The sequence below is a fragment of the Mus pahari genome, chromosome 10 (genome assembly GCF_900095145.1).
Source record: "Mus pahari chromosome 10, PAHARI_EIJ_v1.1, whole genome shotgun sequence".
Taxonomy (NCBI): domain Eukaryota; kingdom Metazoa; phylum Chordata; class Mammalia; order Rodentia; family Muridae; genus Mus; species Mus pahari.
The window spans coordinates 89,045,990-89,067,941 of record NC_034599.1 but is presented as its reverse complement, the minus strand read 5'-3'; the positions used below and the strand labels follow the sequence as shown (position 1 = coordinate 89,067,941).

The following is a 21,952-nucleotide window of genomic DNA, read 5'->3' as shown; positions in this document are numbered from 1 at the left end:
ATTATGTAATCCTTCTGTAGAGTTTCCTGTTCCCTACAAGAAGGCCTGTGTGCCTTTGTCTGGGGTCGCCATTTCAAAGAATGGTTGACCCTCCCATGATGGTTGTTTCCGCAGAATGAACACTCTTTGTCTTTGCATATTATCTGAGTCTGGGGTCTTCCTTCAGCGATTTTCAGACCCTTGCAAACCCAAGGATGTTTTGAACGATGCTGTGGATATTGTGTGGTCTCTCTGTCCAGGACCACGGCACCATGCTCCAGCCTCTGGGTGTGCTGTCTGCTAAGATTCCCAGCTGGCTTTTCTCTAGGTCTCTCCACTAGAAGAAGGTTCCAATCCCTCCCCAGGGATTGCACCCAAGACTGGTCTGTGCAAGAATGAAAGCATCAATCCCGATGGAAGAAGACCGAGTTCCATCTCAGGGTCGTTCAGCTGAAGTGTATCAGGAAAGCAGTTCTGCCTTTTCTCCATCTGGTTCAGCTGCCCTCCAGCCCTCACGGGTGTCTTTTCTGTCCAGACTCCTCATAGACACTATGCATACACTCCACTTAGGAGACTGTCTCCTAGGGAACGTGACTCTAGGCCTTGAGAGAATGTGCTCTTGGCCCAATATTGGTGACTCTCACTTCCACTATGATCTCCACAGCTTGGATCTTCCTCTGAAACTGTTGGAAGCAACTTAGCAGCTGGTTGCTTGCTCCAGACTGTGCTGTTATGAAAGCTTGTGTTGACCTCAAAGAGAGCTGAATACTCAAGGAGTGGCCACCTCACACCATAGCTGCTGTCACTGACCTGTTCTCCCTGTGCCTGGAGGGTGACTATCTTGCCCCAGCTCCCAGTACCTGCTCCCATCTAGGTCACAGTGATAAGATTAATCCTACAGGTCTAGAATAAGGCCACTATCACACAATTTTTTAAAGCCAAATTTTAAGCAAGCGTTAAATACTGGCCAAGATGATGGACTCCGGCCAAGATCATTGGGCACCAGTCACATTTTGCAGAGGCTTATAAAGGCAGACCCATAAGGCTACGTATTTCCCACAAGGTCCAATCAGGGGCAAGCATACATCCTGACACTTCCTGCCTACATACCTCCTGCCTACATGTGATCAAGCATCGGGTGCAGTTGGGTCAAACAAACTTGTTTAGGAAAGCAAAAACCTGTGGCTTGTTGTCTTACGTAAGAATAGCCTCCAGTCTTTCTGGAAGTATCTGTCCTTGGGCTAGTGGGCATTTATATTTTATGGGTCTCCTAGGCACAGTAATTAAAAGTTAAAACATAACTTTAGCTCTCACAGTAACCTAAAATGTGAAGTGATGTTCCCTATGGGAAGATTTTAGGAGCAACACCAGTATCTTACTCAATGGCCTCCCAATTATTACTTCTTCCTGCAAAGTGAATACCCTTGGAGAAACCTCTCTCTCTCTCTCTCTCTCTCTCTCTCTCTCTCTCTCTCTCTCTCTCTCTCTCCTCTCTCCCTCTCTCTGTCTATCTCTCTCTGTGTATGTCTGTCTCTCTCTGTGTCACTCTCTGTAGTTCCTCGACCCCCATCTCCACCCCATCTGTTGCTGAAGCCCTGTTATGTATACTTGTGAGCCACTGATTGACCAGCTTTATCCCCTCAGCCCTTCTGTAACCTCTCATGACCCCCTCCACTCCTTTTGCGTCCCTCCATTACCCACCAAGCTCTGCAAATATTGACCATATTATGGCAGGGAGCAGGGATGAGTATGCTACGGGAAGAGCTGTCTACTTACAGAGAAAGCACCCGGGGAATGCCTTGCTATTTACCGCAGAGGAGTTAGGAAGTCGGACACAGCTGCCACCGTTGCCGATTCGTCTGTAAAATGGGGACTCTTCATTAAGCTGATCAGACAATAATTAAATAATACGTGCACATAGAGCACTCAGCCTGGAGTAGCCTCATAAATGGTACCTGTGCCAATGACTAGGCTGTTGCCACTCAGTCTTAAAGCACTGGGCTCTGCTGGGACTGGGGCTCTGCAGGGCGTGTTTCTGCTTGATCAGCTGTTCCCTGGGGGACTCTGGTGATGAGGAAACTGGAAGAGTGTGAGGGCTGGAGGTAGGAAAAGGGCTCTGCTCTTCCCTGTGGGCTCAGATCAGCCCATTCCCAGGAACGTCACCTCGGCCAGGTTTCCTCCACCAATTGCTTCCTGTAGTCTCCACCGCTACTGCTCTTCTGTGTCCTCTTTAACTGGTTCAGTTACTGCATTAGCCTTATACCTAGTTGGCAAATTTTGAAGTACTTAATTCTCGCTGCTCAGATTACCGGTCTGCGTTCTGTCTCCTGATTGGACCCTAATGGGTCCATTACTTAAGGGAGAAACGGAGCTTCAAGCTGGTTCAGGATTTCCCCAAGGTCACAGAATTTGTAGGTACCTCTTGGGTGTTTACATCCAGGTCTACTTGGTACCAGAGCTGACCATGATCAGGATGTTCTCACTCCAGGATGCTCCCACCTTCTCATTCCACTGGCCTCACCCATCCAGTTCCACCGTAAGTTCCACCCACCACACGGAAGTCCGGAACTGTGGGTAAAGCCACAGCCGCAGTGCCGTGACAATGTCTACGATGGCTAGGTTCTTCTCGGAGATCTATTTGAGAAAATTATCTGAGCCAACTTCTGAATTTTTCATCAAGTAAAAAGGGATAGGTCCTAAATAAGTTATAAAGGGATATTGATGTGTTTTGTAAAACCAAGGATATGTTTTATAGAGCTCAGTATGGGGCAGTAGAAGGGGGTATCACAGTGGGTCCATGCTAAGGTATCCCTCCCCCCTGAGGTACCAACCATAGCATGGGTCTAGTATAGAACAGAGTTTATTTGGGGGCATGGGAAGGGGAGTTGAGAAGGGAGTAGAGACAGAGGAAGAGAGGAGAGAGGAAAGAGAGAGAGGCCAAGAATAAGTGGAGAGAGTGAGGGAGGAGAGGGAAGGGTTGAGAGGGAGAAGGGGGTCCGAGGGGGAAAGGGGACAGAGAGTCAGAGACAGAGGGGGAGAGGCCAAATAGTCTCTTTTATAGTAAGCCAGGCCTACCTGGCTGTTGCTAGGTAATTGTTGAGTGGAGCATAGAAGTAATGCCAACAGATATGACATTATCTTCATGGAAATGAATTTCCATCCCTGACCCAGACTGATATGAGAGGAAACAAAACAAAAAAGCAAAGAAACAAAAACAAAACAAAACAAAAAACAACCAAACAAAAAAGAACTTAAAATAGGAATGTTTTAATTTCACTTGTGTTTTCAAAATAGTTTCACAGAATACTTTTTGCTGGAAGACAGGTAGTTAGAAAGAAGAAGGGAGTGGAGCCAAAAGAGAAATCAGGGCACCAGGTAAGTTATTCTCTGCTGACAAAATGAGCCAGTTCAGGACAGTTTAGAGTGTATAAAGCCAGTTTTATTGGGAAGCATCTCTCAGGAAAGTTCACTGACCATACAGGAGGGGGGCAGTGAAGTCGCCTTGGGAGGGGGAAGAGAAAGAGAGAAAGCATGGAGAGAGAGAGAGAAAGAGAGAGAGAGAGAGAGAGAGAGAGAGAGAGAGAGAGAAGGAGGAGGAGGAGAAGGAGGAAGAGGAGGAAAAGGAGGAAGAGGAGAAAGAGGAGGAGGAGAGGGGAGGAAGAGGAGGAAGAAGAGGAGGAGGATGAGGAAGGAGGAGGTGAGGGGGGAGGAGGAGGAACAAAAATCGAAGAGCTTCTAGAGGAGAGAAGCCCAGTCCCTAGGCTTGGACATTCAAGGCAGAAGGTAGGGTATGCCAGGCAGCCCCTGTGATAGGTAGGGACTGAAGGATGCTGGGAGAACCTGAGTGCCAGATCTGCTTTGATATGTAAAATATGCACCTCAGCCACTTGTCCTGGGTCTGAATCCAGGCCCACTGAGCAAGCAAGGCCTGTTCATCTTCAAGATGTGCCTGCCACAGGTAACCGACTGGGGAAAAGGCACGCTGGCACTGCTGAGAAGCTGGCCAAAGCAGGGACCATTACTGAAGTTTTAAAACTTTTGTGTGAATATTCCCGGAATTCGAATTCCCTCGTAGTGCCATAAAGATGGAATTTTCTGTGAAAAATTTCATCCAGCACTGTAGCAGAAAATTCAGTTTGTATTGTCATGAATGTCTAATTGGAAATGGTGTCTAAAAGAAAAACAAGTGAGCTCTTAAATAATCATTGTCAAGAAATTGTAATGTTGGTAGACAAGTGGAAAAAGCCATGTTTGCAAAAACAGAGGACACCGTCCAAGTCCCAGGTCATTACCAAGGAATGAGGGCAGAGTCTCACTGTGGGCGGTGACATGGGGCTATTCTTGTGATTCTCTGCTAGGAAAAACAAAATCAAGCACACAGAGAAAGAGTCCTTTTCACAAGTTTCAAGAACCAAGGCCACTTAACTTTTGTGTTGCCAAAAAGAACGCTCCTAGGGGCAAAAATAATCCTATATATATATATATAATCATATATATATATATATATATATATATATATATATATATATGCTTGAAATTATGCCAGTGAGTTGAACATTAATAGTTTACTAAATTGTTAATGTCAAATGCATGCCAAGAGAAGCAAATATTCAAATACGCTTATCAGTATCATGCTTCTCTTCTCTCTACCATTCCAACATCTTGCTTTTTCATTAATTGGTTTTATTTCTTGGAGGATCTTATGGTTTATATTTGATAAGTTATTTCTTCACCAATGAAATGAGCCAATTCAAGCCAGATTTTTATACATACATACATATATACGTACATACATACGTACATAGATACATACATACATACATACATTCGCAGACACACACAGGTTTATTGGGAAGCTGCTGCTCTTGGATGGGTTCACTGGCCTCAAGGACCAAGGCCAGAGAAGTGGCAATGGGAAGGGAGAGGGAAGGGGGAAGAGAGAAAGCAAGAAGGAGCGCGCGCGTGCACACACACACACACACAGAGAGAGAGAGAGAGAGAGAGAGAGAGAGAGAGAGAGAGAGAGAGAGAGAGAGAAAGAGAAGCCTCTGAGGGAAGGGCAGTCCAGCCCCTGGGCTGGAAAGTTCAGGATTGTGGGCGGGGTATGCCAGGTGGGAGAACCTGGAGGCCAGGTCTGCTTTGGTATGTAAAATATGTGCCTCAGTCCCTTGTCCTGGGGTCTGACACCAATCAATACTGCTTACTCACTACATTTTAAAGATAGAAAAATGACACGATTAGATGCTCTTTTCACCAAGCTGACCGCTTCCTCCAGTGCATATTTCACAATCCTCCAAATGACGATTAGGGAGAACCTTGTTTGTGTAGTTTCAGCTATGTAATGATTGAGCCCAGGGCCTCAGAAACGCTAGGTAAAAGTCTATACCACGGAGCTATCAGAAACAAAAGCAGAAAGAAGCCAGTAGTTGCAATACAGCGCCCTGCATAAGACAACAGATCTGTTAGACACTAGGCTAGGTGATCCAGAAGCTGTGTCTTTAGGGATGGAGATTGGTAAGCAGTCAAGTGGCAGAAGTGGGAGGGGCCTGGGGCAGGGTGGGCGGAATGGAGTCTCAGAGCTTGCCCAGGCTTTGGTTAGTGAAAAAAGAAAGGAAGAGAGGGAGGGAGGGAGGGAGAGAGGGAGGAAGGAAGGAAGGAAGGTCAAAGAAACAAAGAGAAAAGAAAAGTTACAATAAGAAAAGCAGGCAGGTGGCAGAGCTGAGGCTCTGCAGTGCTGCCTGACAGAAGGCCTGCGAGTGGCTTCCTCAAGGGAGAGGGTTCTGGGAAAGAAAGATGCATTATGTCATTAAGAGGAGAGCTAATCCTCCATTCTCTGCAATACGTCTTCGGGTGACTCATGTCTCCTGGAGGACAGGATCTTGCCCTGGAGATTGACAGGCCTGGCAAAATTAACTCCGTTTTCTTTTCTTCCCCCCCCCTTTTTTTTTTCTTTAAAGACAAGTGTCAATATGTAGCCCTGATTGTCCTAACATTCACTGTGTAGACCTGGCTGTCCTGGAACACACAGAGATCTGTCTACCGTTGCCAGGATTGAAGGCATGCAACACCTCGTGCAGCCTGAACCAACTCTTAAAAGGCGAAGAGAAGAGTAAGTAATGATCCGGGTTAGAAGCCGGGTAGAAGCCAGGGCGGGAAGTAGAACTTACATCCTATTCTTTTGTCCTGGAGGAATGAGCTTTGCCTTAATGAGCCTCAACAAAGCACAGATACCTCCAGCTTTTCATATGGTAGCTCTAACTGGAGACAAAGCTAAAACCTGGGAAATGTAGCTGATTTTCAAAGCTATACACTGCAGTAGGGTATAGATGGTGATGGCTAACTTTAGGAATGTAACCTAATGGTTTAGCAAGGAAGAGGGAGTGGGGGAGGGCAAGACCCACCAGAGTTTGTTTGCCATGCTTAGGGCTACCAGAGCTCTTCAGCTGGGCCTCAAACTCAGGTTTTCTAGAAGAGTAGCCAGTGCTCTTAACCACCGAACTGTCTCTCCAAACCCAAGTGTTTTTTCTTCTTTAGTTTAAATCAGACGGGGATAAGAACCTTGTTTCTCACTGTGTTCTGTTTTGTGGTTGTTTGCTTGTTTGCTTTGTGTTTTAGGCAAGGTGTTACTAAGTAGCCTTGGTTGGCCTGGAACTTGCCGTGGAGTCCAGGCTAGACCAGAAATCAGCGTGTCTCTGCCTCTAGAATGCCGGGATTAAAAGCCTGCACTACCAAACCTGGGTTGAAAAATCTGGTCTTGAAAGAGGAGAACACCAGAAGAGAGGTAGTTCTTCTCTCTTAGTGTTCTGCTAAAAGTTATCTTACGGGTGTCCGGTACCAGTTACAATCATCTTAATACTTTATAACATTGTTACTTTTTTTTTTTATAAATAGCAAAGGAATGAAAATGAGAAACTGGGGCTCCTGGGTATGGTAGATGAGAAAGTTCCTGTTGAAGAGGTGGAGGTGAGCACAGCCAGAAACATCTGGAATGCTTCAGACTGAACCCCACCCAGAAAGAAGAGGGGGTGGGGAGAGAGCGAGAAGGGCGGGGGGGAGAGAAAGAGAGAGAGAGAGAGAGAGAGAGAGAGAGAGAGAGAACAGAGAGAGCACATGGGAACCAAGAGAACCAAGAAGCCAAGAGTGGAACCAGGTACCAAAATGACTGAGGTTATGTAGGGAAGAACAGCTGGGGGAAGGGAAGGGAAGCTCAGGGGATGGAGAGGTTTAGGGCAGGAGGCGGGGTAAGAAGTGCTAGGCAGAGCCACAGGTACTGAGGGATGCTGAAGAGCTGGCCATCGCTGCTTTGATATATTAATAGGTACTTCAGTTAGCCCTTTGCCTGGAGCTTCTCTGAGACCTAACAGAAAGCGTCCCTAGATTTCAAAACGTTACTTTGTGTTGGTGTGCATCTCTTGTCATCTCCACCATAAAAGGGAAATTTAACAGAAGTACTTGATAAATGTATGCAGGCATCACTTTGCATGTATGACAACAGCATAAAGCCTTGACGCAGTGCCTGAAGTAGAAGGTTATCAGTCAACAGAGCGTTTGCTTGTGTGAACGGCTTTGACTTCTGTTTCAAATCGCCACTCAGATTAAAAGCGCAAGTGGGGGGGATTTTTTTTTCCCATTGGATGTGATGTTCAAGGGAAATACCTTACCTGAGATGCTACCTCCATATCTGTGGAGATAAGTCTGTCCCCAGTAATGAACAGCAGCTAGGATATGACAGAGCAGAACTGTCACTCTCCCTTGTCAGCTTGACATACCTTGGATGAGGAAATGTCAACTGAGGGGTTGCCGCCATAAGACTGGCTTGTGGCCGTGTCTGTGGGGCATTTTCTTGACTGCTGGTTGATGGAAGGGGAACCAGCTCACGCTGGGTGATACCCTCTCTAGGCAGGTGGGCCTGGGCTGTAAAAGAAGCCAGCTGGGCAAGCCAGTAAGCAGAGTTCCTCTGTGGTCTCTGGTTGAGTTCCTGCCTTGGCTTCCCTCAGTGATAGACAGTCACCTTAGAAAGTAAGCTTGCTGAGGGACAGCTGACTCCATTTTTCTTTTTAGTTCAACAATGTTAGATTTTGATCATGCCCTTAACTAAGAGTTTTTGTTGTTGTTGTTGTTTTGATTTGTTTCCCTCAATAATCTTGCAAACTATACATTGTAAATTGTCTTCATTGTTTTGAGACTTGACTGTCTATAAAATGTTTCATGGTATGTTGACTGTCTGACTATAAACCCATCATGTCTGACCATAAACCCATAATATATAGCTTTTCTATGATCATAAAAATAACTGTAAAATTCTACATTTTTTTCTTTGTCTTCTTCTTTTTTAATAACTTGCTTGGGGGTCTTTGTGCTTCTGGTCTGGGCTGCTTCCATTCTCCTATACTTGAGGAGATAATAACTCTGGCCAGGATGTAAAAGTAAAGTTTTTGCCTTGCAACATCTTGGTGTTAGCTCATGGTTTTTGACACCATACATAACAGCTTGTAAGTCAAAGTTTCTTTCCCAAATTGCTTTAAAAAACAAAGAAGAGGAGGAGGAGGAAGAGGAGGAGGAGGAGGCAGAGGAAGAAGAGGAGGAAGCTATGCCTTTTACAATGAAAGTTGGTAAGCAAGGTACACTGTAAGGTGGAGAAGTAGAGTTTCAGGGAATTAATAGAGATCCCCAGTATATTAGGGAAACACGCTTAGTCTTTGGTTAGAACAAAAAAGAGATAGAGCCAGGCAGTGGTGGCTCATGCCTTTAATCCCAGCACTTGGGAAGCAGAGGCAGGCAGATTTCTGAGTTCAAGGTCAGCCTGGTCTACAGAGTGAGTTCCAGGACAGCCAGGGCTATACAGAAAAACTCTGTCTCGAAAAAAACAAAACAAAATAAAACAAACAAGCAAACAAAAGAGATAGACAGAAGACAAAAAGTTATGGTTCTTGGAATTAGGATTCAGAAATGCAGACAAACTCTGCCATGTTGCCTGATAGACGCATTGTAAGCGTCTGCACCAAAGGAGAGCTCTCTCTTAAGTAAAGTACGTCATCAAGGGGATACTTAGTTCTCCCTTTCTTAGGCTGTCATTGGGTGGACCTGCTTTCCTGGAGGGGTAGATTCTTGGCAGGTGAATGGCAGGCCAATGTGGATTAATTCTTCAACAGAAGAGACAACCGTGTAGGTGATGGTTAGTTTTCACTATCTGCACAGTAATGTGGAAGAGAGTCTCAGTGAGGGCTAGTCTAGATTAGGTTGGCCTGTGGTGGGTGTGTCTATGGAGAATAGCCTTGATTTTGTTGCTATGAGAAGACCCTGCTTAACCATGGGTGGTACTGTTCCTTGGACAGAGCATCCTGAACTGTATACAAAGGGAGAAAACAAGGTGATTGCCCAAGATCATGCACTCATTTCTCTCTGCCCCCGACTGTATGGATGTGACCAGTTGCTTCGTGTTCCTGCCACCGCCGCCACCGCTAAAATAAAACTCTTTCTCCCAAGGCTACTTTTTGTCAGAGTGTTTTATCACAGTAATAGAAATGAAACCAAGAAAATATTGTTTTGGGTAGTTTAGAAGGTCATGTTTCCACCCAGGGCCAAAGGTGGAGCTCGGATTCTATTCTTTGACCAAGAAGAAAGAGTTTTGTCTTGGTAGTTTGCTCAGAGAATGGCCTGAGTTACTTTAGTCAGAGCCCTTAACGACAAAACTCACAAGGCTACATACTCTCTGCCTTTGTGCATTCAGAAGCAAGCATGTGCCCTGACATACTTCCTGCCTATATGCAATTAAGTTTACATCTTGTACCCTGTGGACAACCAAGCTTGCCTACAGAAGTGGAAACACATGGTTTGATATCTTACATGAACAGCAGTCTCCAGCATTCCAGGAATTTATCTGTCCTGGGCAAGTGGGGCTTACAGGTTAGAGGAGTTTTTGTTCTATAGATCTCTTAAGCATAATAAATTAAACGTATAACATTAGCCATCACAGGGCCTCCTCAAAGCTCCGAGTACATCCACCTTTTCATATAGTAATGTAAATCCTAAGGGGGGGGGCTTTCTTTCTGGTGTTACTCATGGAAACAGGATGTGGGCTTCATCATCAGTGACTTCCAAGGCTGTTTGTTTCCATAACAGTGCGAGTGGCACTCATTAAACACCCAATGTTTCTCTGGCCAGAAAACAAAAGAGACAAAGAACTGAATGTGACGTGGCAACCAAAAGAGTAGAGCTGAGCAGCTAATTGGCAATAATAATAAAATAAACAATAAATATAAGTAAATAATAACAATCAACTCAGCAGCAGAGCCTCACAGTGTCACCGCCCGAGCCACCACAGAAGGCTGTCAGTGGGAGTAAGAGCCCAATGCTGACACAGCCCAACGCTGCCAGTTGTAGTTGACAACCCTAGTCTGAAGGTCTTTTCAGAACCTCTGCTTGGGTAGAGCTGGGATTCTTGATTTACGCTGCAGCAAACAACTTCAGGGTGAATCCGAGTGAAGGGAAGCTGGAGTGTTTTAAGAATCGGTCTTAGCGTGGGATTGGGCACAGGCATTAGTGGGGAGGTGCTTCAGAGAAAGATGGTGGACGTGGTTTGGCTTTTATCTCCACCTTCATGTTAGACAAATCAGTATTTTATCATACAAAATACATTTCCATCCATAACTATTTTCTTTTAAATCTTTTACCCAGAAGTATAGTCCCACGTGGTGCTAGATGGGTTTTGTCAACTTGACGCAAGCTGAGACATATCTGGGAAGAGGGGAACTTAACTGAAAAAATGCCTCCATAAGACTGACCTGTAGGCAAGGCAGTGGGCATTTACTGTGGGTGGTGCCACCCTGGGAAGATGGCCCTGTGTGTGTGTGTGTGTGTGTGTGTGTGTGTGTGTGTGTGTGTGTGTAAGAAAGTAAACTAAACAAGCTGTGGGGAGTGAGTGAGCGAGCAGCATACCTCCCTGGTCCTGCTTCAGCTCCTGCCTCCAGGGTCTGGCTTTGAGCTCCTGCCCTGACTTTTATTATGGACTACGATGTGGAAGCATAAGCCAAACAAACTCCCCCCCCCCCAGTTGTATTTGGTCATGATGTTTATCGCAGCCACAGAAACCCTGAGTGAGACTCATACCTAACGCTGTGTAGATTCTATTTCTTGCCGGTCCCTTTCTGCTTTATGTTTGGTTTGTTTGTTTTTAAACTAAAATTTTGAATAAAAATTTTTATTCCAAGCCAGACATGGCGTAGCACAAACCTGAAATCCAAGCACTTGGGAGACGGAGGTCGAATGTTTGCAAGTTTGAAGACAGCTTGAGTTATACAGTGAGTTCCAGGATAGCCTGAGCTAGTGTGAGATCCTGTCTTCAAAGCAAACAAATTATTTTCCTAACAAACTAAAAGAACATCACATTTTAATAAAAACCTAGAGAGCTGATAAAAAACATGAACATTGTATTTGAAACATTAACACTTGTAAGCATAGTCAAAACAAATGGCTGTAGCCCTTCTCTACCAACAAGTTTAACTTATTTAAGAACTGTTTGCAAGGATACAGGTTGTTATTCTCTAATTTCACATTCCTGATAGTTTGGATTTTCTTTCAAGTTGTAAAGACCTGAGTGTAGGGCACTCAGACCTACAGAAGAGATGTTTTTCTTCAGGATCTTGAGTGTTGAAATTCTCCTCATGGTGACTACTGTAACCCAGTGGTGACTTCATGGGATAGAGAGCTGATTCCCCCTTCTGGGAGAGAAAAGAATAGTCAGGGACCACATGAGCGAGAAAGGGACTAGGGAATCCCTCACTATAACTTCCTCCTGCTCGACTAGCCTTGGAAACCTAAGGCATGTGATACCTTGTGGGAAAAGGAGAGAGAGAGAGAGAGAGAGAGAGAGAGAGAGAGAGAGAGAGAAGATCACATTGACCAGTCTTTGAGGGAGTAGCTTAAGACTAGGGACACCCTCCCTAGAGCCACGGCTCATAAACCATAGGCTACACTGGACATGAGAGTGAACTTGGGAGCTGTGACAGTTTAGGCAAAAGGTTCCTGACCACAATGACCAAAAGTTAATCTCAGGTATCATTTTCTAAACAGCACCTGCCTGCCGTAGGAGGCCATACTCCCTGACAACACTTTCAAAGAGGTCTGTCAGTGCAGTGCCTACCTTTCTGAGTAGTGTCCCTCCCATCATGCCTCTGACTCTGTCAGCCCTGACAGGTTATCATTTGGTTCATTGATTCCCTGCACAGGGTGTTCAGCTCCCTAGATTGGTCATCAAACAATTTCCATCCCTTATGTCCTATGACCCTCTAGTAGTAAGGCATGTGATACCTTGTGGGAAAAGGAGAAAGAGAGAGAGAGAGGGAGAGGGAGGGAGGGAGGGAGGGAGGGAGAGAGAGAGAGAGAGAGAGAGAGAGAGAGAGAGAGAGAGAGAGAACATCTTACTTGGGAACAGGAAAATCACATTGGCCTTGGAGGGAGTACCTTAAGGCTAGGGACACCCTCCCTAGAGGCATGGCTCTTAAACCATAAGTGGCTACAATGGATGTGAGAGTGAACTTGGGAGCTGTGACAGTTTAGGCAAAAGGTTCCTGACCACAATGACCAAAAGTTAATCTCTTGTGAAAAGTGTAATGGACCTGTGTTTCTGACAGCTCTCACCAACGCTGCCTCACAGAGCTCCACTGCAGCCTCAGATGCAGTGCTACCCCAGTGGGCACTGCCTGGCACACCTCGGCTCAGCTTGGTGACTACTATGTTATGAATGGGCGTGATGTATGAACTACATGTATGAACTACTATGTTATGAATGGGCGTGATTCTACTGCATGGACAGTTTCTGTTTTTATAGAACTAGAACGGCTTTACTGCAGGAAACAAAGACTATTATTTTCCTATTGTCATTCTCCAGCTTGAGCGTATCAAATGAGTGTATCTTTGCAATGCATTGTGTCTTAACGTCTGATTTTAAAATTTGAAGGTAGAGTCACTGAGTGTCATTTAAAAACTATCCCACTACTTTTGACTTGGGATTAGGGCAGAATTTCCAATAATTTCTGAAATGGCCCCAAATGTACTTTTTTATGTACATATTTATGTGAAGCAACATTCTCAGTATTGACAATTGTAAAGCCAAAATGCTAATGAACTTTAAAAATACACCAAAGATGCCTTGCAGTAGCAAATATTCAGCCAAGATTTAATTCTTCATGTAAAAACAAATTCATCTATCTCATTAGAAGGCAGACTCATTATTGTTGTTAATAAGTGTGAAAATTATATGTCTATCAAGCAATTGTTTTAGAATACATTTCTTTGGATGGAGAGATAGCTCTGTTCTTGCAGAAGACCTGGGTCCAGTGCCCAGCATCCAACAGCTCACAACTGCTGCAACTGTAGGTTTAGAAAATCGTTTGCCCTCTGGTCTCTCTGGGCACACACACACACACACACACACACACACACACATACACACACAGTAAACACAAGCTCACTCGGACACACATAATCATACACATTATTTCTTAAAAAATAAAAAATAATCTAATGCTTTATTATCATTAATTATTTGATTTGTGCACCTATAATATACACTTCTATACCTGAGACCATGTAAAATTTTCTCAGACCCAAACAGAAGGCCGGGTATGGAGATGTCGAGAGCCATGCCCTGGAGAACCTTCCCAAAGAGCCAAAGGGGAACGGAAAATGGGTCAAGCCAGTACTAATGAGATGAAGTTACAGGAGAAGGCATCTCAGAGGTGACCTGGAGGAACTGGGAAGAGAAACAAAGCCCCAGTTCCGGGCCTTGGGCTGGTTATCGCTTCACTGGAAAACTGCATGCTACCGGGATGACATGGAGCTTGAACAGAAAGGCCACCTTCTCCGGCCAAATGAAGTAGAAATAACGAAAGCATGTTTTGCCATTATTGCTCTTAACTTCGTGGTTATTTTAAAGACTGTTCTGTTTGATCCCAAATTAAGGAAGGATTTTGAGTAAAACCCCAGTTTACCTTTCAGCTTTGGGTGCATAAGAGCTTCCCTGCTTTTTACCTTGAGTCTGAGGGTCGCAGACCCCAGCTGCCTTTTTGCTTTATCTTTGCAGTTTGAGGGTTGCCCCAGCGGAAGGGCTGGAGCTTGGAAGTTCTAAGCTGCCTTTTATGAGTCTGCCTTCCCTCCTAGTTCCTGACCACCGTACCCATTCCAGCTTTGTTTCAGGTCCCCAGTCTGACCATTTTAACACCCTACGGGACCCGAATCTGGCTCTCATATTTTCGCTGTCTAAATTATGATTTTTTTCTTTAATTATCTGTATCTTTTTTTCCTCCTGATAACCAGGTTTGATATGCTAGGTAAGGGGAAGTGCTTCAAATGTGCCTTTAGCATATATAAGGCACGGGGAGGGGATGTTCTGTAGGCCTGTTTAATTTAAGACTCGAATTGTGAAGTCCCATTTTCCCGGTCCTCTTTACATAGGACAGGTGTCTGGAGGAAGCTGCGTTTGGATGTGCCCAATCTCCACTATCATTCATTACATTCTGATAAAACTCCAGCCGTTAGCTTCTGGCTAAGTATTTTTTCCTTCGAGCAGTCTTTTATTAAAAAGAATACAATTCTATGGCTCTGTCAAATGGCTTCAGCTTCTGGCTGGGAGCCCAGGGCGTAGGGAGGTTTCTCCAGTATTCACTGTGAGATGTGCTAGCGGCCGGTAGGTTAACAAGTGCAGAGCCTCTGGGGACTCGGAACCCTTGGGTTACCAACTTTCAGACCTGGTCACAGTTAGAACTGTCTCCAGAAGCTTCTAAGCTCAGCCGGACCTGTGGTTGTGTGGGCTTTTCAGGCCCACTAGGTTGACCTCTCTGTATTTGCCCCAGCGTAGGGGAAGCCATCTGCCTTCTGGGATCATTCTCTCATCTGTTAAGAAGTGTTGGCGGTTCCATTTCCTTGCTTTTCCCGTTCCCTTGTCCTTGTCCAAGCTTCCTTTATGTTGTACCCCAGACTGTCATGTTCTTCCCCGTAACTTAGGTAGGTTCTCCAGTGTAGCCCTTACCGGCCTAGAACGCACGCTCTGTATCCCGGCTGGCCTTGATTTCGGTGATGGGTTTGCGTCTGACTCCCCAGTGCTGAGGATCTGGGCTTTGCTCTGAGTGTCATCCTTCAGGGAGCCTTCTCTGACTTTCTAGTGTGTTTCCCAACTATCTGCTCCCACAGCCCCCTTTTGAGTCCCAGAGCTTTTATCTTTATCACGATAATGAATTCATTTGCTAGATTCCCCTTTGACAGCAGGCTCTGTGAGGAAAGAACCATATCATCTCCTGTATGCTGTTTCCCCAGCCTTCATTCATTCATTCATTCATTCACCTCCCAATATTGAGCCTGCAGTTCTATTCAGACATGTGTCTGGGGAGAACTACACTTATAAGGAAATTAGAAACGATTGTTATAGAGTTAACTAACTCGATGATTATTTGCTAAAGGTCTACCAGTGTCAGGCAATGGATAATAAAAGTGCTTATGACAAAGATACAGAAGTATGGAAAGGTATTTATAATGTAATTTAAATAAAGAAACGCAGAATCCAGAGCCTGTAACGTGATTATAGCCCTAAGCACAAGTAGGCGGCACTCTAGTGTGTGCGGTGCTTTTAAGGCTATTTTTAGTCAAAATCTCTTTCTTCAGATGAAATCTTAGAAGCCTAAAATGCTAAACATAAAAAAGCAGAGGGTTTTTTGTTTCTTTGTTTTCTTTCTTCAGTTTTTTCTTAGCACTGTGGAATGGGCCAGGGCCTGCCCACTCATCTCTTCCTATGCAGTTTCCCCTTTAAGTGTAACACATTAGCATCTTCACAGAGCATTATTGGCAAATCCTCCAAATGGACCTCTGCTTAAACACTGTAGCTTTGAATAATTTTTCTTTGATCTCTCAGAATGCCACTAAAACAACAGTAAGGAATTCCAAAAGGCTCACGTCCACGAGATAATGGAAATGGGCGAGGGGCTCAAGTCAGCTCAGCTTTGGAACATGGGTGGGGACTGACTGAGAAGGGTCTGACCTTGCAAAGCTGACAAGATGAAAACCCACTTTCTGCCAATGTCAGGCTGAGGGAAGGGACCCTGTTTCCTAGCACAGATTCAGAAATGACAGATTCTTCAGAAAAGAATGAGATGTAGGGTGGGAAACAGGGGTTGAGTTGCAAGGCTTTTGAAGATGTCAGATGTCAGCATTCCTTAGCGGCCAGACTTACTCCTGGGGAAACAGAGCTCCAGATTCGAGGCTGCTGGAAACAGTTCATTGAGACGATAGAATTAAATGATTGGCCTACAGTGGGACACTTGACTCAGATGGAATCAATCGAGTATATTTTTGGCACCTCTATATGCTGAGGTTGGCAAGCAAAAAAAAAAAAAAGCCAGATTCGGAAATATTAAAATGACAAGAATTGGCAGCGGTGGTGGATTGAGTGGATGACTGATGTTGATTGTTGGCTGAGAAGGATCTAGAACTAAGGAGTGATAAGCCCTAAGCATGCCTGGCAGGGGTTTTCTAGATTAGGCTAACTGAAGTGGAAAGGCTCTCCCTAACTGTGGGCAGCACTGTTGCATGGGCTGCGGTCTAGGACCACATAAAGCGGAGACAGCAGACAGCAGAGACAGCGAGCTGAGCGCCAGCAATCATCTCTCTGATTCCAGGCTGTGAACGAGGTGCGACCCCCTGCTTCCTGCCGCTTCCACTCTGCCTTCTGCCTTCCGCCTTCCGCCTTCCGCCTTCCTTCCTCCTTCCTCCTTCCTCCTTCCTCCTTCCTCCTTCCTCCTTCCGAGCAGAGATGGACTGTAACAGTTGAAGGTTGAAATTGCCTGTCAGGGAGTTTTACCTTAACTCAGGAGAAACCAAGATTAGGAAGATCACAGTCAAATTTCCCCAAGAGGTCAGTTCTAGAAGCATTCTGTGCCTTCGTCTTTACACAAAAGGAGGAACCTGTGATAACCTGACATGGACCAATAGTCGCCATCCTGCTGGGCTGCCTTCTGCTTCTCCTCGCAAGGCAAGCAACTTGGAAATGACTGATAGTGTTTTCTCAGTTCCGTTTTCTTCAGCCTTTCTGGTGTACTAATACAAACTGCTAGGAACATTTGTTCTCCTGGATGAGTGAAGTGTGGCTCATTCTAGAATTAAAAATAAAGCCAAGTAAGATGATTAAGTTAAACTTTCTCCTTTGTCTCACCCTAGGCTTTCCTCTCCTCAGAGGGAAAGCTCCTGTAAAGTAGACAAACATGGGGGGGAGAGAGAGGAGACGTGTGTGTGTGTGTGTGTGTGTGTGTGTGTGTGTGTGTAAGTGTGTGTGTCCTGACTGAGAGAATTTGTAGAAATAAATAAACATCCTGGCTCCTAGTCAGTCTCTCTCTCTCTCTCTCATTTGTACTTGTATGTCAGGCCCTGAGCTCTCAGATTCTGTTCCATCTCAAGCCTCTCTGCCTTGACAGACCATTATCCCTCGGGAACTATAAGCCCAAATAAACTCGTTCTTCTCCAAACTGCCTTGGTTGTAGTGTTTTATCACAGGAACTTGAATGCATCACGTGCCCTCACCTGGTCTCTTCTGCAGGTGCTTGGTTCTAACCTCATCTTCCAGTAAAGGTGCCAGTCAGACTAGACCCCGCATGACCTCCCTGCCGGCTTTTACATGATCCTGACTGTCGTGGAACTCACTCTGTAGGCTAAGCTGGCCTTGAACTCAGAAATCTGCATGACTTTGTTTCCAGGGTGGTGGGATTAAAGGTGTGCACCACCACTGTGTAGCGCACATTTTATTTCTTAATAAGCAACTCCCCTAATCTACTGGTCTTAGGGTTACTATTGCTGTGAAGAAATACTATGACCAAAAGCAACTGGGAGGAAGGAGTTTATTCAGTTTATGTATCTTGAGTATCTGTCCACTGAGGGAAGCTAAGGCAGGAACTCAAACAGAGGCAGGAACCCAGAGGCAGGAGTTGATGCAGAGGCCACGGCAGAGTGCTGCTTACTGGCTTGGTCCCTGTAATGACTGGTTTTGTGTCAACCTGACACAGGCTGGAGTTATCGAAGAAAAAGGAGCTTCATTTGGGGAAGTGTCTCCATTAGATCCAGCTGTGGGACATTTTCTCAGTTGGTGATCCAGGAGGGGAGGGCCCATTGTAGGTGGTGCCATCCCTGGGTTCTATAAGAGAGCAAACTGAGCAAGCCAGTAAGAAACATCCTTCCATGACCTCTGCATCAGCTCCTGTATCCTGACCTGCCTGAGTTCCAGTCATGATCTTCTTTGAGTGAAGAACAGCAATTTGGAAGTGTAAGCTGAATAAACCCTTTCCTCCCCATCTTGCTTCTGCTCATGATGGTTTGTGCAGGAATGGAAACCCTGACTAAGACACTCCCCATGGTTTGCTCAGAGTGCTTTTCTATAGGGCTCAGGACCACCAGCCAGGGACAGCAGCATCCACTGTGGGCTGGACACTCCAGCATCAATCACTAACTAAGAAAATGCCCTATAGGCTTGCCTGCTTACGTCACCATCCTCTGGAGGCATTTTCTCTTTTAAGGTCCTGTCTGTTCAGTTTGCGTCAAGTTGACATGAAACTCACCAGCACATTTCCCCCAAACCTAATATGGTTATTAAAAGAATAAAAATGCTATTTTATCAGAAAATTAAATTTGTGATCATTCTTAATCCTTCCAAGTTTCAATTTGAGTCTGGATCTTGTAAATCAACTAACTGACTTGTCAATCTGCAATTATTAAGTCTCTGACCCCGAGGAAAGAGGGGAGTCGGGGGAGTCAGGAAGGGGAAGACGCAAGAGAAGTAATATATGACATCTGCTTTGTGCTGTGAACACTCCCACGGAGCACACAGAAATGGGCTGAGGGTGTGGGTGGTTGTAGAGTACTTACCCAGCAGGTATTGGGTCCGGGTGTTCAAGATCCAGTACTACAAAACAAATAAAACCCACATCGAGGTATTAGCGCATGTTTCCTGGTAGCATGAATGGTACAACACTCCTTCAATAAAACCACATCAACCGCCCATACTGGTTCTGAAGCCGTCTGTGAATGCAATTCAATTGTAACCCTCTCAGAGTTGACACTGTAGCTAAGCATGTATCTCTGAACACAGAACAGGATTTAGGTGAAGCAAGGGTTAGTCATCCATCAGAAAATTCACAACAAGCAGAAGAGGACAGAGGCGCTCACAGACCTGCAGCATAGTCAGGGAGCTGGGACTCAGGGTGCACCTTGGGTATTTGCACATAGAGCAGGTCCTTTTTAAACATCTGCCTCCATAGGCCATTATCAATAATCATGGAATAAACTAACAAAGAAAAATAGTCCAAACTTTGTAGGTCAGTTTTAAAAAAATAAGTAATAAAATAAATTATTAGCTTATCAACAGAGGGGAATGTAATTGATTTGTCTCCTTAATTGCATTACTATTGTTTAAAAGAATGAGAAAAATATACATACTTTCATATCAATGATTACAGAAATTACTATCAACATTAAAGCTTAATAGTACTTACTAGTAAAAAGAGTCAATAGAAATTTATCAAGAGTCTATCATATGTGAACTTGAATTAACAAGCCACCCCCTGCCCCAAACAAAACGAAAAAACACGCCTTGTAATTTTTTTGCTGCTTCAAAATGTAGTCCTGAGCACAGGCTCCATGAAAGCTTTTGTGAGAGAATTAAGTTGATGAGAAAGGCTGAAGTACCCTGCATGCTGTAACGGCCACAGTCCTGGCATGACTTAGTAAGTGCAGCAACAGAGGCCGCCAGGCACACAGGTTGATGATGAAGGTGTCCCCAGAGCTCCAGCATCAGTGATCCTGAGCCATTAGGGACTTAGCTTTCAAACAAATGCCTCTTGATGGTTCCATTTCTGTCAGGGCATCTCTGAGTTGATTTGGCTGGAGCTACGGGACTGACTAAAGGACAGGCTGGGTCATATGCTAATTGTCTTTATTACAAAATTCTGGTAAGTGCAGACATTGCTTAAAGGCTAAGTCAAGGAAGATGTTTGGAAGGGGAGGGTGTTGGGCATGATGTATAATTACTAGTGTGTAATCATATTACACACTAGTAATTATAAGTAGAGCAACCTTTAGTCTTCTGTATTAGTGTGTTTAAAATCTCTGTAGACAACGTGTTTCCTTATTCCCTGCGGCCACACCCATCACTGCCCTAAACATTCCAATGCCGCCATAAGAGATGAGGAAATTAGTATTGAAGGGATTGGAGAAATGGCTTAGTGTCTAAGAGTTACTGCTTTTACAGAGGACCTGGGTTCAATTTCCGGTACCCCTAGATGGCTCATAAACCTAAGTATCTCCAGTTCCAGAGGATTGGATGCCCTCTTCTGGCCTCTGTAGGTACTGCGTGGGCATGATGTGTGTGCGCCCATAAACATAAAGTAAGAACTTAAAAAAAAAAAAAATCATTTGAAGTCATGTGAATGTAGGCTAGGTTGTCGCAGGCTTCCATTGAACCTCATCAAGCCCCAGCTAGTCCTGGTTACACTGCCTCACGCCTTCCACTGCACATTGTCATAAGGTATAAGAGGCAGTGGGACCCGCGCTGGAACGCCCCCTTAATAAAGCTCGGGAGGGTTCAGGCAGCAAGTGCATTGTTCTGTGCCTGCTCACTACTCGCTACCGCTCATCACGGGCAAATGGCACAGCTGCTTCTGCTATGCTGTTCGGACATTCATACGTTACTGTCTACTAAGATAAATTTTATTCACAGTGAAGCAGAGGGTAGGAGAGAGTCTAGGGATGAATTCTTCCCTTCCTCAAAGGGACTCTGTAGAAAAATGGTACCATGTAGTTTGCCTCGAAATTCCTACCTGACAACTTTTCCACCCCACTTTCTAGTACAGCGCTAGAGAGCTCAACTCAGGGATAAACCACACTTCTTCCCATCCCATCACCTCACCGGTTCCTTCGCTGCTCGCCTTCCACCCTGTTGTAAGGTACAAGATGCAGTGGAACCTGAGCCGGTCCGCCCACCCGCTTGGTAAAGCTCTGGAGATGTCCTTCACTCTCACTGACTGGAGTTCCTGCTTGCCTAACACAGCCAATCTGGAAAACCCAGACTCGGGAGAAAGAAAAAAAAAGTTTACTGCAGCAAAATTGTCACAGTGCTCAGACATTGTCTTACAGCCACAGAAAGTAATTAAGTTATTAACTCGGGGAACAAGGGAAAAGAATTATGAGCTGAAAACTAGATAGAAAACAAACACGGGGCAGCCTGACCCTAATGTTTCTCTTCTGTTCTTTCTCTGCTGCTCATTCGAAAACCATTGGGTAAATATTATGCTTTAAGTGAATACAATATTGTAAAAAGCTTTGAATGCCCTAGAGGGAAACTGTTTTAAATATAGTCACATGGGGCTTCAAAGGTTGAACTGTGATCTCCCTTGAGGATCAACCTAATGATGGGGTGCCAAGGAAGTGTAGCTACCTGATTTCACTGTTGTGTGAATAGTTTAGTGTGCCTGCACATACCTAAATTGTATAGATCTTTCACTTGAAGAATCGTGGAAACTCCAAGATGTACACAAAACGCTGCTAGTCTTGTGCAGCAACTGCTTTGACAAAAGCTCTTTCTAAAACCAAAAAGACTAAATGTAAAACAATCACCATTCAGAGACATAGCTAAGCAGCAGTGTGCGTGTTTAGCAAGCACAAGGCCCTGGGTTTGATGCTCAGAGGCATAAACAAACCATTGATCGATTAAAGATAAAAAGTCAGTGAAAACATAAAACGGTCTTTGCATATCAATACCAAGTATTGTATTATTATATTAAATGTCTTTGCTAAAGTTTTACACAGCTAGCAGTGCAGTGGATGTTTTACACAAGCACTATCACCAATCTATCTCTCTAATGTGTGGTGTGTGCTCTTTGTTTCTGTTTCAGAAGGTGCAGGTCTGTCTGTCCTTGGCAGATATACCAGGCAAATACATACA

At 44.8% G+C, this 21,952-nt stretch overlaps 1 long non-coding RNA gene across 1 annotated transcript in view; it reads right to left on the bottom strand.

Annotated features, from left to right (window-relative positions):
• Positions 1–16,971: 16,971 nt before the first annotated feature.
• LOC115064844 overlaps positions 16,972–21,952 on the bottom strand; it is an 18,289-nt gene continuing 13,308 nt past the window's right edge. Inside the window, exons 3-4 of the long non-coding RNA XR_003844677.1 lie at positions 18,880–18,916; positions 16,972–17,120 (exon numbers count right to left, since the gene is read on the bottom strand). This is a non-coding gene — a long non-coding RNA (uncharacterized LOC115064844). The remainder of the gene's footprint in view (positions 17,121–18,879; positions 18,917–21,952) is intronic.